Source organism: Pristis pectinata, chromosome 19, assembly GCF_009764475.1.
Source record: "Pristis pectinata isolate sPriPec2 chromosome 19, sPriPec2.1.pri, whole genome shotgun sequence".
NCBI lineage: Eukaryota > Metazoa > Chordata > Chondrichthyes > Rhinopristiformes > Pristidae > Pristis > Pristis pectinata.
Window position 1 is genome coordinate 17,253,102 of NC_067423.1, and position 14,894 is coordinate 17,267,995.

General features: G+C 43.1%; 1 protein-coding gene across 5 annotated transcripts in view; it reads right to left on the reverse strand.

Annotated features, from left to right (window-relative positions):
• The window catches only part of shank3a (SH3 and multiple ankyrin repeat domains 3a), an 813,035-nt gene that overhangs the window by 781,465 nt on the left and 16,676 nt on the right, over positions 1–14,894 (reverse strand). For 2 of the 5 annotated variants that reach the window (XM_052034272.1, XM_052034271.1), the window contains exon 2: positions 2,414–2,546. The exons of 2 other annotated variants lie outside the window; for them this stretch is intronic. The gene's annotated coding sequence lies outside the window, so the exon portion shown is untranslated. Of the gene's footprint in view, positions 1–2,413; positions 2,547–12,911; positions 13,014–14,894 lie in introns of all 5 variants that reach the window. One more of the 5 variants, XM_052034269.1, reaches the window with a different exon arrangement.

Here is a 14,894-nt window from a genome sequence, read left to right on the forward strand (position 1 = left end):
GCTGGTCAAGAAGGTTAATGTGCATGGGATCTAAACTGAGCAAGCTAATTGGGCTTGGTGACAGGAGACAGTGAGCAGTGGTAGTAGGATGCCTTTCTGATTGGAAGTCTGTGACCAATGGTGAGACCTTTGATGTTTGTGATATTATCTACATGGATGTGAATGTAGAAGGTATGATTAGTAAGTTTGCGAATGACACAAAGGTTGGTGCTGTTATGGATAGCGAGGAAGATTGTCTAAGGCTACAGAAGAAATAGGTCAGATAAAAAGTCGGGGGAGAATTGGTTGTTGGAGTTTAATCCTCACAAGTGCAAGGTGATGCATTTTGAGAAGTCAAACAGAAATAGGAAGTGGTAGGGTGATAAGGAATGTTGAACAGAGGGACCTTGGGGTTCAAGTCCATAGTTCTCTGAAGGTGGCAACACAGGCAGGTAGGGTGAAGAAGGTATATGGCATGCTTGTTTTCATAAGTCATGGTATAGAATATAAAATTTGGGATGTTATGTTGCAACTTTACTGAACACTGGTCGGACCATACTTGGAGTACTGTGTGTAGTTCTGGTTGCCAAGCTATAGGAAGGAAGTGGTTGCACTGGAAAGAATGCAGAGATTCAACAAGATGCTGCCTGGATTAGAGGACTTTAGTTATGGGGAAAGATTGGATAGGCTGGGCTCATTTCCCCTGGAGTGAAGGAGGCTGAGGGGTGAGCTTATCAAGGTATATATAAGTATAATCACATGGTCAGGGAGGGAATAGCAGGATACAGACCATGTGCAGGCAGATGAGATTAATTAAGTTGGCATCATGGTCGGCCAAAGGATCTGTTCTTGTGCTGTACTGTTTTATGTTCCACGTACGAGGCATAAATAGGGTAGATAGAATAATTTTTCTGTGGGAGGGGTCTCAAAAATAATAGATTTAGGATGAGAGGAAGGAGATTTAAAGGCGATTTGAGGGGGAAGTTGTTTTAAAAAACAGAGAGTGGTTGATAGAACTTGCTGCCGGAGGACGTGGTGGAGTCAGACACATTCAAAAAGTTTCAGAGGCATTTAGACAGGCACTTAAATAGGCAATTATACAGATCTAATAGGCAAAAAGGTCACATGGACACGGTGGGATGAAGGTCCTTTTCTGTGCTGTTAAACTCTACGACTCTAAATCAACAGTTTCATACCAAGTACAGCTTAGGTCAGATGCAGACTAAAGATACCTCTACATTGCTCCCGCAAATGCTTCCAGAGCAGGTACAGAACAGGTTTGATGCAGAAAGAATCTCTGCTCAACTTGTTCTATTAAACAGTCCCATTGCACAACAAAGCCCAACCAGGAGGGCCAGCCCCATCTCTGTTGTGACACTTCTGCCTCTGATCCTAGCCTCCCTGAAGCCTCTCTGATTGCATCTATCAATAGTGGCAAATGTTGCTCATTTTCCTCAGACCCCACACCTCCAGTCCATTTGACGGCCCTCACTGGTTTCTTCTTCGCAAGTGGAGGTACATCATACATTCTGTTCCTTTCACCCTCATCTTCTATATTCTTTCCACACCCAGGACCCTGTTCCATATAACAAAGCAATCCCAGAAAATCCTTCCAAGTTTTCTTTCATTATTTCTCTCCCTTAACAATCACAATGTGCTCAAGATGCTCAATATTATTTTGGTATGTGGAGACTGTTGTTATAGAGGGGAAAGTAGCAGGCATTTTATACACAGCTCAATCCCGAAATCGGGAAAATAACTATGTAATTTATCAATGCAAGCTGAAAATCCAATGTTGACAAGGGAGAACTCCCTTCACCTTCTATAAATAGTCCCCTGGATCTTTAATGCACAATTGAACTAATGAAGCAGTTCAAGTCTTTAGTTCACATCTGAAGAATATATAGCCATACAAGCATCTTGAGGTCCACATGTCTGATGCCGCTCTATCTTACTCAGATACTCATTAATTGAGATAAGCAGTCATTTTGGATGATTACTCCTTTGGGCCAGTAAGCTGAAACCCACCTCAAGGTCGGAAGGCTGGAATCTGACTGCTGTTTGAGGCTAGCTGGGTAGCTGGCTGATGGGGGAGTTTGCAGAAGGTACCGAGACATGTACAAGAGTTGGGTTTGTCAGCAGTGTTTGCCAACCACAGACGGATCTTGACATGTGGGGGATTGGGCCTCAGATTTCATTCATGCGTGGGTGGTTGGGTGGAAGAATGCTGAATGTATGCCCTACGGCGAAAAGAACAAAAGCTAGTGGTGCAAGAGAAAGACCTGACTTGATCTTATGCAAAGGTCTGTCAGAATTTCAGAGCAACAATGTGACCGGGTGAATAGGATGGGTTGTGCCCTCCTTGGGGAATCCTTATCGAAGCACAGGCCTATTTTTTTTCTCTCTGGACAGCTATCCTGGAGATCTTGCTTACCGTAAGTTCTTGGGAAGCCTCCAACTGGAGTTCAGCAGCGACCAATGGAATGGTTGACGCAGTCTCCGAGCTCACAGATCAGGCTACCAGAAACTCCAGCAGAAGTCACTGCTTGCCTTGTAAAAATCGCATCCTACAGCGATGAGAGCAAGTTCACTTTAGATCAACAGGACATCCCTGGTCCTCTCCACGTAGCACATTAACGAGCATATTAATCCTAACTCTGTATACAACACTCGCAAGAGAGAGAGAGAGGCTTCCAGCTCTAACTATGCCTGCTCTCTCACTCTTGCCTGTTAAAAACTACCCAAATCAGGAGGAGAAACAAATCAGGACGTGACACCAATCAGCGAGGGAGGAAACACCTTGCTGAGGCGTGCACCAATTCCCAAACTCAGAAACACAGGATGCAGGCATGTGAGGGATCAGGAAACCGATGGGGTCCCAGAGAAGAATACCTGCCAGCTGCAGGCACTGAGATAACAACATATTGTTTACTGGCTCCACAGGCTTCACTCATTCTAGGGGAACCATGACCGACACAGGGAGAAACGGGCTCTTGCGCAGAAGCAGTGTGATTCTCTGTGAGCTGAGTGCAGTTGGCAGCCCTCTGAAATGGAAATTAGCCCAGTCTTTGCCCACAAAAACTTCGAAGTTTGTGACAGGAAAAAGAACATGGAGAGTGGCTATAGGAAGCAGTTCGGAAGAGCAAGATCTCAGAACTCAAGGGAACAGCTACTCTCTTTAAATTTGTTTTATTTCCCTTCCTCAGTTTGGACTCTTGCATTTTTGTGTACGTCATTTCCAACAGACAATACAGCACTGCAGAGACTGGAGTATACCTGACCCTTCAGCCTTGATCAAACTGCAGGATCCTGAAAGCCTACAACTCTGCTCAACTATAGGATCCCCACCCTCTACAATGGAATCAGACTACAAGATCTCCAACTTCTGACAGTCCTGTTTTGACCGTGGGGTTCTGCCCTATGGCATTTTTTAGATTCATACCTTAACTCCAAGAAATATCCTCAGTGAATAGGATTAAGAATCCCAAACCATTTTGTATATACATTAAAAATAATAGGGTAGCTGGGGAGAGGTAGGACGACTCAAGGACAAAGGAAGGAATTTATGCCTGGAGCAAGAGGAAGTGGGAGAGATGGTCAATGAATACTTCACATTGGTATTCACCAAGGTGGAGGACATGGAGGATATTGAGATCAGGGAGGGGTATGTTGATATTCGAGGACATGTTGATATCAAGGAGGAGGGGGTGTTGGGTCTTTGGAAGAACATTAAGATGGGTAAGTCCCCAGGGCCTAATGGGATCTTTCCCAGGTTATTGAGAGAGGCAAGAGAGAAGATTGCTGGGGCCTTGACAGAGACCTTTGTATTACCTTTAGCCACAGGCGAGGCCCCAGAGGACCGGAGAATAGGCAACATTGTTTCTTTGTTTAAGGAGGGCAATTGGGACAAACCAGGAAACTATGCACCAGTGAATGTTACATCAGTGGTAGGGAAAGTATTGGGGAAGATTCTTTGGGATAGGATTTACTCATATATGGAAAAGCATGCAGTTATTAAAGATAGTCAGCACAGCTTTGTGTGGAGATGGTCATGTCTCATAAACTTGATTGAGCTTTTTTTTGAGGAGGCGACAAAAATGATTGATGAGAGTAGGACAATGGATGTTGTCCACCTGGACTATAGTAAAGCATTTACCAAGGTCCCTCATGGTAGGCTGATCCAGAAGATTAAGGCACCTAGGATCCCCATGGAGACTTAGTAAATTGGATTAAAAATCGGCTTGGCCATAGAAGACAGAGGGTAGCGGAGGAGGGGCGTTATTCTGACTGGAGGTCTACGACCAGTGGTGTTCCGCAGGGATCAGTGTTGGGACCTCTGTTGTTTGTTATACATATATTTAGATGAAAGTGTACGTGGACTGTTTAGGAAGTTTGCAGATGACACAAAAATTGGCAGAGTTGTGGATAGTGAGGAAGGTTGTCAAAGGATACAGCAAGATATAGATTAGATGGAAATATGGGCCGAGAAATGGCAGATGGAGCTTAATCAGGACATGTGTGAGGTGTTGCACTTTAGGAGGTCAAATGTAAAAGGAGACAGTAACAAGACCCTTGGGGTGCAAGTCCATAGCTCCCTAAAAGTGGCAACACAAGGTGATAGGGTGGTAAAGAAGGTATATGCCTTGCTTGCCTTTATTGGTCAAGACATTGAGTATAAAAGTTAGGAGGTCATATTGCAGCTGTATGAAACTTTGGTTAGGCCATAGTTGGAGTACTGTGTGCAGTTTTGATCGACATATCACAGGAAGGATGTGGAGGGCTTAAAGGGAGTGGAAAAGATGTTCACCAGGATGTTGCCTGGATTAGCTACAAGGAAAGTTTGGACAAACTTGGAATGTTTTCTTTGGAGTGTCTGAGGCTGTAAAATTATGAAAGGCATAGTTAGAGTAGATAGTCAGAGTCTATTACACCAGGATGAAAATATCAAATACTAGAGGGCAGAGGTTTAGGGTTAGAGGGGGAAAGTTTAAAGGTGATTTGCAAGGCAAGGTAGGTCCCTGGAATGAGCTGCCAGGGGAGGTGGTGGAAGCAGATAATATAGCAACATTTAAGAGGCATTTGGAGAGGCACATGAACAGACAGGGGATGGAGGGATATGGATCATGTGCAGGCAGATAAGATTAATTTAAATTGGCATCATGGTCAGCATAGACATCAGGGCTGAAGGGCCTGTTCCAGTGCTGTACTGCTCTATGTTTCCTTCAGCCATCCTCAGATGGAACGTCCTGATCCCCCAAGAACTAACTCACAGGGAAGTATCCCAAGCCCCTGCAGCATTGCTCAGGCCATTGATCCCTGACCCACCACAGCCCAGTTCAGACTGTAGGATCACCTACTCCCTACAACCCACTCAGACCGGTATCACCAGCCCCTGCAGCCACACAAGACTAAATGATCCTGATCCTCTTCAGCCATGGTTGGACTCTACAGTCTCCTACCCCATACAACTGTCCTCACATAGGCATCACCAATCCCCTACAGCACTGGCCAAGCTGAAGCATCCCTCCCCACCTCCCCCCCACACCAAACCCCATAATTTATTCAGTCTGTGTCATTCTTAACCTCTATAGCCCCACACAGATTGTAGTATTCAAGCCTCTATAGCCCTGCTCACACTGTTGAGTCACCAATAAACTGGTCAAACAATTGGTGACCCTGTGTATTTTACAGCTAGTCTTCAGCACAGAGGAAGGTAGTTCAGCTGAAACATAAATCATTCATTGATGTGCCTCAGTTGTTGTGCAGTGGATGAGATACCATGGCACTGATGGCACTGAAGGGGTAGAGGAGGGAATAGTGAACTGTTACAAAGAGGTTGATGAAGAGGGTTCAATATTGACAGCTTGATGGGAGGGTTTGATTGGGATAGGTCATCAGGACTGGATAATGACAACAGGTCAATGAGACTGACTTTATATCATAGGTAAGTAAACTATTCAGAAGAAATGACAGACAACATCTCAGAGAATCTGTCAATTCTAACTATATCTTGAAAAGCTGATCTTTCATCTTTTGTTTGACTCATAGGTGATGTTGCTGAACCTAACTGTTGGCTTGTGAATTTCACACATTAATAATGTGCTCACGACAAGGCTGACCTCATGGTTCCAGCAGGAAAACATCAAGATGAATGTTGACTGTGCTGCCATTTTATTTGAAATGATAAGCCTCACTTCTTTTCTCCCCTCTTTTTCTTTCCACTTTTTCTTTCTTGCTTCCTGGTGAATCAGAATTTTCCTGCTATAAGGTTGGTAATTGCACAGTTTAACTCCTCAAAGTCCAGTGATTCAAAAGCTTTGCACTGATAACAACCTTGCAGCAAGTCATACAAATCAGAATTATAGCTGAAAAGAAGCAGCCCACTCCACACCTGTGCCATCTCTTTTAAGAGTTATTCAGTTTGCCTCAATCCTTGGCTTTCTACGTGGTCCAGCATTTTATTTTCCACTTTAAGTATTTATCCAATTCTCTTTTGAAAGTTATTCATGAACCTGCTTCCATGACTCTTTTGGGGAGTGCACTTCAAATCACATAAACTTGATGCACATTTTTTAAAAATCCATTAGTCCTTTGGTTTCTTTTCACAATTATATAAATTTGTGCCTTCTGTTTAACACACCTCTGACCAGTGGGAGCAGTTTCTATTTATTTATTCTAGTCTGTCAATGTATTTGAAGTCCCAAATCCCTGATACAAGCCCAGTAATCCTGCAGTGATTGATAACTGAGTGCCTTTTGAGGGCCTCAACAGACACCCCAACCTCCACCACAGAAATGGGTAAACTGCAAAACTAACTAGATCGCTTGATATGAAGTGCAACATTGCCAGATCAACATGTAGTTGAAAATTAGGACCAGGAGCAGGCCACTTGGCCCCTCAAACCCATTTTTTCATTTAATAAGAACATGGCTGATTTGATTATAACCTCAGCTCCCCATTTTCATTTACCTGTGATAACTTTTCACTCTTGCTTTTCTAGCTCTGTCTTAAAAATATTCAAAGACATTCCTGCCGCCACCATAATTCCAAAGAATAGACCCTCCAAAAGAAAAGAAATCATTTCATCTATGTTTTAAATGGCAATTTATTTTTAAATAGCGACTGCTAGTTCTAGATTCTTTCATAAGAAGCATCCTCTCCACATCCATCCTGTCAAGTTACTATAATGTTCAATTAAGTGCCTTCTCGCTCTTCTAGGCTACAGTCAATACAAACCTGTCCTGTCCAACCTTTCATAAGAACCCACCCATTCCAAGTATTAGTCTAGCACATCAGTGAGTTGCTTCTCTCCTTCATTAAATAGTGTCAAATACCATATGTAAGATTTCAGGTATGCATTTACTGGTGTCCCATATAACTGAACCATAAACTTCCTACGTCTGTATTTAATTTCCCCTGGCAACAAACAACATTGTTATCTTTCCCATTTACTTGCTAGTCTATTGTGGATCATGCATTAGGACACCAGATCCCCCTGCATCTCTGAGCCCTGCAGCACTGCTCTGCCCATTGGATTCCTGACCCATCACAACCTGTTCAGATTGCATGATCACCTGCTCCCTACAACCCACTCAGACTGGTATCACTAACCCCTACAGACATATTAGGCTGAATTATCCTGATTGCCTTCAGCTGTGGTTGATCTCTACAGTCCCCTACGCCCAACAACCATCTTCAGGCAGGCATCAGCAATCCCCTAAAACCCTGGCCAAACTGAAGCATCCTGACCCTGCAGCAAACCCCACAGCCTGTTTAGTCTGTGTAATTCTTAACCTTTACAGCCCCACAAAGGCTGCAATGTTCAAACTTCTATAGTCCTGCTCATACTATTGAGTCACCCTGTGCATTTTAGAGCCAATCCTCACATGACCTCAGCTGTTGTGCAAGGAATGTCTGCATGGATGAGATACCATTGCACTGGAAGAGAAGAGGGACAGTGAACTGTTACAAAGAGGTTGATGAGGAAGGGTCAAGGATAACAGCTTGATGGGAGGGTTTGATTGGGATAAGTCATTGGGACTAGATGATGACATTCTCTCACTATTTAATGAATGTGTTTCCTTTTATTTTTCTAACTAAAATGTACATTTCCTGTGTTAGACTTAATTTGCCAGATCTTTGCTCACTTCCTTATCTGTAGCCTCTTTATGTCCTCGTCACAATTTACTTTCCTGCCCATCTTTGTGTCACCACCAAATTTAGTCATCATGCCTTTGTTGCCTTCATCCATGTCATTTATACAATTATAAAAAGTTGAGGCGCCAGCACCAATCCCCCTGGGATAACACCCATTATATCTTGCCATTTCATTCAATGCCTGAGCTGCATGTTGACCAAAAGCCAAACAATGCCTGGACAAGAGCCAACAGCTAGACACCAACTAAAAGCTGAATACTGATGTACAGCAAGATAGCAACCAACTTTAGTAATGCCCAACTTCAGTGAGCTTCAGAAGTCACACAGTTCAATGCAACTCCAGAGCAGAATGAGGCAACCCACTCTCCAGACCGCTTCACCATAGCATTAGATCAGGGCTGTTTTTAATCTTAGTCCTGTTTACCTATCCTTTCTCTTTATTCCTTGAAAGCTTTACCCAAGACAAATTTATCAATCTTGACAAAACTCCATGGAACCCAAATATCCACAAACTATTGGATAAGAAGTTCAGATTTTCATGCTCTTGTGTGGAAAAATTCTTCCCAATTTCAATCCTGAAAAATCTGCTCTGAAAGTGCATCACCATATTGCTCTGTCCTGAATTGTCCTGTCCTGTTCACCTGGAGTTGCCAATCACCTCATGCCCTTGCACCTGCACCCCCCCCCCACCCCCCGTATTGTCCCTGGGGTTGAAGTTAAAACTCATCTGCCAACTAATTCTTTCCTGGAACTTCCCCTCCCTTAATCTGCCAACACTATCAAGGTTTTTGCAGTTGAGCTTCATCAGCTGGTCACTGATGGAACCTGTGTTTTTTTGAATATTCATTCAAGGGATGTGGGCTTCACAGGCTGAGCTAGCATTTAATTGACCATCCCTTATTGGCCTTGAGAAGGTGGTGGTGAGCTGCCTTGAACTGTTGCAGTCCTTGAGGTATGAGTATACCCATGATACTATTAGGGAAGGAGTTCCAGGATTTTCAACCTATTCACAAGGATATTCTTCACTTTGGGTCTTAGCCCTTCTCCAAGTTCTACAATTTTAGCCAAAGTTCATTTCCGAGTTTTCATGAACCTTAGCTCCATTGGCTACTACCTAATATCAGGCTATCAGCTGCCTTGTCAAAGGTCACCCCTGCTTGAGCCCCAGTCAGGTCTTCCAATCTGTGAGGCTCACTATAACAACCACACTAGAATTTCTGCCATGCTCTGGTAGTAAAAGCAAGGACTAAGCTTATTGCACATCAAAAAGATAATTTTAACTTTTTTGCCCTTTCTTGGAGCATGGATGAATAGAAATAGAAATAGTATTAATGGTAACACAAGCATGACAGTGACAAATGGTTTCCAGCTGGTACTAGGACAGGTAAAGATTCTACAACGAAAAGATAGCGTTCCTGTTTATCAGCTTAGCAGAGGATGAATTGAAAAGGTAACTGAACCAAATCCTGCATCAACATTAACAGAGCAAAAGAGGAGCTTCACTGATACTGTCGTGTTCTCTCACTGAGCACCCATCTTAATCAGAAGCACACTGCCAGTTGTATTCAAAATGTTTTATATGTGAAGTGATGAATAAGTGGTTGCACCATCCTGTGCTCCAAACTGACAGCAGCATTTGCAAAAAAGGGAACAAGTGGATACAGCAAAGGATCACAGGCTGCAACTCCACAATGAATTCCATGTAAAATGCAATAAATTTAGACTATGCACCACTCACTGAAAACCACCTCGCTTACTTTGCCCCTCCAATATTTCCTGCTCACTTGACAAGGCAGTGAAGTAGGTATCACTCTCTCTCTCTCTCTCACACACACACACACACACACACACACACACACACACACACACAGGAATTTTCTGTATACATGTTTCTGCATCATATTACCACTTGGTTGGCTCAAATTCCATATGTATAAATAATGGTAAATTGCAGTGGAACAGTAGACAATTGCCAAGAGTAGAAACCTGACCCTCCTCTAGACATGACTACATTTCACACCATGACAGCCTCCGCCATAAGCTATCCTTGGTGAACATTACTCTCAACTCATCAGAACCTCAGTACTAGTTAGGATTTAAACAGAAAGGTTGAGTTCATCCATCACTGGACACTTAAAATGGCTCCTGGTCCAATAATTGTTTAATTTTAAAATTCTTGGCTTTGCATTCACATCTCTCCAGTTCCTTGCCCTTCCCAATCCTGTAACCCCTGAGATCTCTTCACTCTCTTACTTGCTCACAATAAGTGCACGTTGCACGCAACGCTGGCATTTATTAACCATCCTTAAATGACCTTTAGGCTGAGTGACTTGCTGAGGCAGTTAAAAGTCAACCATTTTGCTGTGGTCTGGAGTCATACACAGGCTTGAAGGAATAAGGATGGCAAATTTCCTTCACTGAAGGATATGAGTGAACAAAAGAGTTTTCTTTGACCATCCACTGGTTTCAGAGTCACCGTTACATTTGAAGGACATGATTGCAATGGAAAGGTTGCAGAAGAGATTTACCAGCATATTTCCTGGGATAGAACGTTTCAGTCAAGAGGAGAGACTGGACAGGCTGCATTTGTTTTCCTTGGAGCAAAGGAGGTTGAGGAGAACTTAATAGAAGGTCATAGAGATAGTGGAAAACTTTTCCCCATTGAAGACGTGTCTATAATCAGAGTGCATGGATTTAGGCTCAGGAGTATGAGGTTTGGAGGCAATTTGAAGAAGAATTTTTTCATGCAGCAGGTGAGTGGAATCTGGAGCACACTGCTTGAGTGGGCAGTGGAGGCAAGTATTCTCACAACATTTAAATATCTGGATGAGCACTTCAATTGCCAAGGCATTGAAGGCTTATGGATCAAGTGCTGGTTAATGGGATTCATATAGATTAATATTGCGTGGTCAGCTTGGACATGGTGGGCTAAAACATTCTGTTTCTGTGCTGTATGACTCTATGCTCTAATACTGTTTGACTTAATTCCAGAATTATTTAACTTAAATTTCCCAATTGCTGCAGTTGGATTGCAAGTCATGGTTCCAGAAAAATAGCCCATGCCTTTGCATATGAATCCAGTTATTTATTCCCCATACCACTGCAAGTCTAAATTCCCTTGTGTTTCTGACTGCTTAGAAATGCTGGATCAAAGCTCACATTCAGCTTGTATTGTGAGCCGTTGATACCAGCCCAAACCCAAGTAACTATCACTGCTACTGATACCCCAGGCCACAGCCCCATTTGTTCACTCTTTTCACAAGCTCCCTTTTAAGGTCAGGTCAGTGACGAGACAAAGGAGACACAATGGAATAAGCCCCCCCCAACAATTCACTTCCAGTGTACTGCAGATCTCCATGTAGCTCCATCACCCTCCCTCATTCTCCATTACTTGCACACTCCCTTGCTCACTTTTACCAGTTGGCACATGCTGTTGCCAATGTAACCCATAATTAATTTAGCAAAACATCTGGAGGTTTTGATAAGTTAATATCAATTAGTTCTGCCATTATAGGTTTCGGGTGAAATTAAATAATTTGGAGAGGATGGTCAAATGGAGCAAACATAGGTGCACAAACCTGCCAGAACAAAATTTTCTGTGCTTAATTTCTCTATAACTTTTGTCCTTATAATTTACTATTGCCTTGAAAAAAAAATAAAATTGTGATGTTCCCAGAAGAGCTACCCGGTTGATTTAGTGATCAACTGAGCTGTTCAACTGGTACCAAGAGTAATCCACAGTTTATCCAGTGCTGACCTCAGTTCGGTCAGTGTTGGAAATTCTGTGGTGGGACTCTGTAAGGGCATACAATTCTCCTCACTAATGTTTGAGGATACTGGGTAAAGGATCCAGCTCCCCTGTGAGGGTCAATGGTTAAATATCCAGCTGAAAAATTCTGCTAAAATTAGCACATTAAGAATGGCTGTTTGAGATACCAGATGACAAGCAATTTCTTCAGATCTGACAGTTTTCCTGCTGTACAGAGGGCGACAGCGATATCTGGGAAAGAATTCAACTAAGAAACAAGCTGCTCTTTGTTGCGTGAGAGGCACAGTTCAGAAAGAAATGATTGAATATTTATCAGTGACACCAGCTGACTACCCAGTGATAAAAATGTGGAGAGGCTGATCTGAAACAGTGCCAAAAGGGTCAGGCAAAACCCAGCCTGTGGGAAGGCTCATTCCATTCACTGGCACAGGTACAATTTAAACTCAGCTTAACCAGAGCTGCACATGGAGAATGACAACTGCAGGGATATGGCCAGATCTGCTGCAGATGAAATGGTCGGAACTTTTTCTCAAATATCTCATTTAGGTGGGAAACACGCTGCTCTGTATGAGACCATAGAATCTTAGCCACAGAGTCATGCAGCATGGAAACAGGCCCTTCGACCAACCTACACTAATCACATTTATTATTCTCTGCACATTCCACCACTCAGCTACACTCTAGGGGCAATTTACAATGGCCTATTACACTACCAACCCACACTTCTTTGGGATACGGTGGTGGTGGGTGGGGGGGGGGGGGGTGGAAATGGAGCATCCAGAAGAAAACCAAGCAGTCTAAGGGAGAATGTGCAAACTCCACAGAGACAGCAATGGAGGTCGGGAATGAACCCAAGTCACTGGTACTGAGAGCCAGGAGCTCTACCAGCTGTGCCAGTATGCTGACTATTTCTTACCCCCATATTATTTTCCCTTCCCAGGCATCAGTCATACAAACATCAGGTCTGCATCCAGTCCATAGTGGATGGCATTTGTTCCAGAATTACCTGACAGGCACAATCCAAGATTTTGCTGTCTGCAGCGAGCAGTGACACCTTTCTCCTTTGTGTTCAACATGAGGGAAAACGTTTCAGAACCAATGATGTCTGCTGTGGAAGCCCAAAACCAAAAGGGTCACTGTCGTAATGACCACAAAGTGTAACTTTACTGTGCACATCAATTTCTAGGTTATTATTTCACAATTTCTGATTTAAGTTTCAATTCATATGTGTCTGCTCATTTTCTTCTTGAAACATATTATGACTTTCCTTCTGTTTACTACACATTGCGGTTTTACTTGATCCGCAAACTCTGATGTTGTGTCCTGTATACCCAAATTCCGGATGCGGTTCCAATCACTGTGCCACACCCCAGCACAAGATCATGGCTCAGGTGCCTGTCTTGGGGTCAGGGCTTACAAGGCTGGGCCACAGGGTAGGTATAAGGACCAGTGTGTAAGGCAGAGGCAAGGCAAGGTCGTGCTTATGAAGTCCAACAATCACATTGTGCAACTTTAACACATGTAATTGGTCCTGCACACCAACCCTGCTAACAGTGAGATCACGCCTCATAAATAAACATGTTCTGTGAATTTCATACAGCTAGCACACATTAAATAAGCAGTTTTCTGAAAGGCTGTTAACATTATCTGTTGGTATTGGACTCCTAGGGGCTTGCATTCTGCACAAATAGTTGTGTGGGTGTGGTTCTATCAGTGAGAGTACTGAAGGGCTTAGGATGCTATTAGATGGCAGCTCATAATCTACAAAGATTAAAAAGTAAAACAAGAGCAATTTTAAAATAAGTCTCAAAGGCTAGTCTCCCTGTGTTCTTGTGCTACCATGGTAACCACAAAATAGAAGGACAAGATTGCTTGCTAGCTTTAGTAAATGGTGTTTGATGAGTATGGTTACCAGCTATGGTTGAACACATCACTGAAGCTTTGCTCACATCACCTCTCACCTTTAACGGCCTTCTCAATCAAATAGATTTTTCCTCCTATTTTTGTACTCTTTTTAAACATTATCTAAGAAAACAATTCAAAGGAAATGGAAGATAATACACTACGTTAAAAATGCTACTGTCCTTAAATACATACTGCGGGGAACCTATGCTGATTTGTTTTAGTCTTGCTGGACCTCAGATTTCTATTGCCCTTTTCATGGAATTATATGCATTTGTTTAAAATAGTCTGCGCTAGAAATCTGCTCACAATATTCCAATACTGTGCTGCCCTGTTGAAAATTGGGTTAATCGGGCATACAATAATTCTGTACACATTTCTGGTTGCTCGAGCGTCTCTGAGGAGACTCGTTGTTTCATTGATCGCCAGGATTTCCGTGCTCCCTTCACACCCTTTTCTGGTGTAAAAATCCCCAACAGTCACATAACATGCAAAATTTGTCCACGTAGCTGTTTAACAAACTCGCATAACAACCAGTTTTCACTAACCCCATTCCCTGTGAAACGGCACTATTGAGACGTGTCTGGAAACTGCATTCTTTGTCCTCACTGAGATCTAGAACCTGTTATGACCTCAAATATACCTCACACATATGCCTGATATGCTTTGGCCATCAACGTCAGGATCACAGTCACTCTCAACTTCCTTGCCTCAGGACTATTCTATGCTGCTATTGCTGATCTTTGCCATATGTCATAGTCTGCTGCTTACTCCTGTACTAGGGAAGTCATTCAAAATTCATATTCAAGGAGATCACTCTATAACCTACACCACTCTCCCCCCCTCACAACTTTCCCCCCACCCACCCTCCATAATTACAGTATCCATTCATACTCCCCTGTAGTTGGGCGTGCTTGTATTGTGGCATGCCCATTTAAGAGCTGACTGTAATGACTGCACCAGCTGTGTTACATTGTGGTAACTGAGAAAACTTGCAGTACACAATGGGGAATGCCGCTCAGAAACCGACAACGTCAGTGTTACAGGGAAACCTGACAAACCTGTTCAGTGAACCTTGCAAATGAAG